Here is a 2,846-nt window from a genome sequence, read left to right as displayed (position 1 = left end):
GCACATATTTGTAACCCTAGCACTTGGGAGGTGGAGGCAAGAATTTGAAGTTGAAACAAGACTGAACTGACTAAAGTCTGTGCTGGTTAGTTTTTATCAACTTGATGCAAACTAGAGCCATCTGGGAGAAGAGAACCTCGGTTGAGGAATTTCCTTCATCAGATTGTCCCGTGGCCATGTCTATGAGACATTTTCTTTATTGTTAATTAATGTAGGAGGATTCAGCTCAGTCTGGGTGGTGCCAACCTTAGGAAGGTGAGCCTGGGCTGTAGGAGGGGTAACTGAGAAAGCCAGAGGAAGCAAACCAGTAAGTAGCATTTATTCCTCCATGATCTTTGCTTCAAGCTCCTGCCTTGAGCTCCTGCCCTGGCTCCCCTTGATGAAGGACTGTACCATAAGTTAAAATAAACCCTTTCCTTCCCAAGTTGGTTTCGGTTAGTGTTTTATCACAGCAACAGAAAGCAAACTAAAAGTTCATTTCAAAATAAAAAATGGACTGAGAGGTGGATTAGTGGTTAAGATCACTTGCTGTACTACCTTGAAGACTGGAGTTTGGATCCCAACACCCATGTAACAAGCCAGGTGCCCCGCCAACACCTGTAACTCCAGCTCCAAGGGACCCAACACCTTCTTCTGGCCCACACATGACACGTACACCACCCACCCACACATATACATGTGTATGTGCACACTCGTGTAGATACACATACAAGCAGGCACACACAAATAAAACAAAATAAATCTTTTTAACATCATAAAATAAGAACTGGCAAGATGGCTCAGCAATTAATAGCACTGGCTGCTCTTGCAGAGGACCTGGGTTCAATTCCCAACACCCACATGGCAGCCAACAACCATCTATAACTCCAGTTCCAGGGGCTCCAACACTCTCTTCTGGCCTCCAAAGGCATTGTACACATGGATGTACTTACATACATGCAGACAAAACATTCATACACATAAAAAATAAAAATAAATAAAAAAAATTTTAATCCTGTGCTCGCTTTGCAGCACATATACTAACATTGGAACAATACAGAGCGGATGCACATGGCCCCTGTGCAAGGGTGACACGCAAATTTTTGAAGCAAAAAAAAGAAAGAAAAAAAATTTAATCATAAAATGTTAAAGCCAGATGATACCTTAAAATTCATCTAATAAGCCAGGCATGGTGGCTCATGCTTTTAATCCCAGCACTTGGGAGGCAGAGGCAGGCAGATCTCTGTGAATTAAAGTCCAGCCTGGTCTACATAGTGAGTTTCAGGCCAGCTGGGGCTACAGGGAGACCCTTCCTCAACAATGACAAAAAAAAAAAAAATTCGTCTAATAATATACTCTTGGGTTGGAAAGATGACTCAGTGGTTAAGAGCACTGACTGCTCTTCCATGGGACCTGGGTTTGATTCCCAGCACCCACATGACATCTAACAAGCCATCCATAACTCCAGTTCCAGGGGCTCTGATGCCCTCTTCTGACCTCCATAGGCATTGTACAACACAGGTGTATTTACACACATGCAGACAATATACTCATACACATAAAATAACAAAATGTTTGAAAAAAGAGAGGACAAGGTAGAGAGAACTTCAGGAGCTGGCTTACTGCTTGCCATGGTACATCAGAGCTGCTGAGATGACCGCTTTCAAAGTGTGCCTAATGCCTGATGCAGGAACAGACTGGGACCAGTGAACTTCTGTGGGACCAATGGTTCCATCTTGGTGTTCACTGACAGGGGCTGCCACCTTTGCTTTGCGTAATTGCCAGATTTGTCTGTTTGTGACTTCAAATGCTTTTGGAGGTTCAGCACCCTCCAGGCTCTTGACAGAGATGGACATTTAATCCTCTTGTTTGTATGTGAAGGAAGGAAATACCCACTGTCCTGGTAGCTGTGACATGTACTTGGTGTCCATGCCGGAGTCTGTGGAACAAGCCAGATGTTCAGTAAGTCATCCAGTTTGAGCTCCCTCTTGAAGCCTCACACGGAGCATCTAAGTGAACATCTATAATGAACATCTAAGCTGTCAGCTGAAACTTCTGGAGATAGCCTGGAAATGTGAGCCTTACTCTTAAATGATTGCTTTGGTCATGTGACTGGTTTTTGGAGAAATCTGATGGTAGGAACCAGTGGCTAGTCACATATCAGCCTCTTTCTATGATTTTTGCCCCACTTTACTACTGCCAACTCTGTGTTTCCTTTGGAGACTATAAGGTTACAGTGAGACTAGCCCAGGAAAGTTCAGGGAAGCCCTGGTGCCTGCCAGGTACATGGTGGCTTCTCTGTAAATGAAGGTGATCGATGGGTCTGCTAAGAACTTCCAAGGAGCCTGGCAGGATGTTTCTAGCTAGGTCATGGGTCAGATACCTGGGCCTGTCTAATGTTACGTGTAACAATGGCCCTGTGGACCAGGGGAAAGATGGTGGGATGCCTGTTGGTGCATTTCGTCAACTCAGCCTCTCCAGGAATTCTTCCTTTTAAGAGGAAGAGGATGACTCTTTTCTGGCTGTTGGTGGCTTGACTGTGGTGACATTAGAGGTGGTTCAGTAGCCGTGACTCACCTTGAGGAGTCCCTGCGTACAGGCCCTGCATTGACTTTATTGTTTAATTCTCAGTCGTCCGCCACCCCAACAATACCAGGCACAGCTGTCGTTTCTATCCCCCATGCTACAGGTGGGCAATAAGAAGCCCAGGGAAGTTATGAACTCGCTTCATATCAGGGGCCTGGAAACGGGAAAAGTTGAATTCCATGATGCATGGTGGGAGATTACATGGTCTACACAGCTGGGGCTACAGGGAGACCCTGTCCCAAAAAAACGAAAAAAAAAAAAAAGAATAATAATGAGACTGT

At 44.9% G+C, this 2,846-nt stretch overlaps 1 non-coding gene across 1 annotated transcript; it reads left to right on the top strand.

Annotated features, from left to right (window-relative positions):
- Positions 1 to 996: 996 nt before the first annotated feature.
- Positions 997 to 1,102, top strand: LOC115069249. Its single transcript, XR_003848522.1, has one exon. It is a non-coding gene; the product is annotated as a U6 spliceosomal RNA (small nuclear RNA).
- Positions 1,103 to 2,846: the final 1,744 nt, after the last annotated feature.

The sequence above is a fragment of the Nannospalax galili genome, unplaced genomic scaffold (assembly GCF_000622305.1).
Source record: "Nannospalax galili isolate Female #2095 unplaced genomic scaffold, S.galili_v1.0 scaffold511, whole genome shotgun sequence".
Classification (NCBI taxonomy): Eukaryota; Metazoa; Chordata; class Mammalia; order Rodentia; family Spalacidae; genus Nannospalax; species Nannospalax galili.
This window is presented reverse-complemented; position numbering and strand designations above follow the sequence as displayed.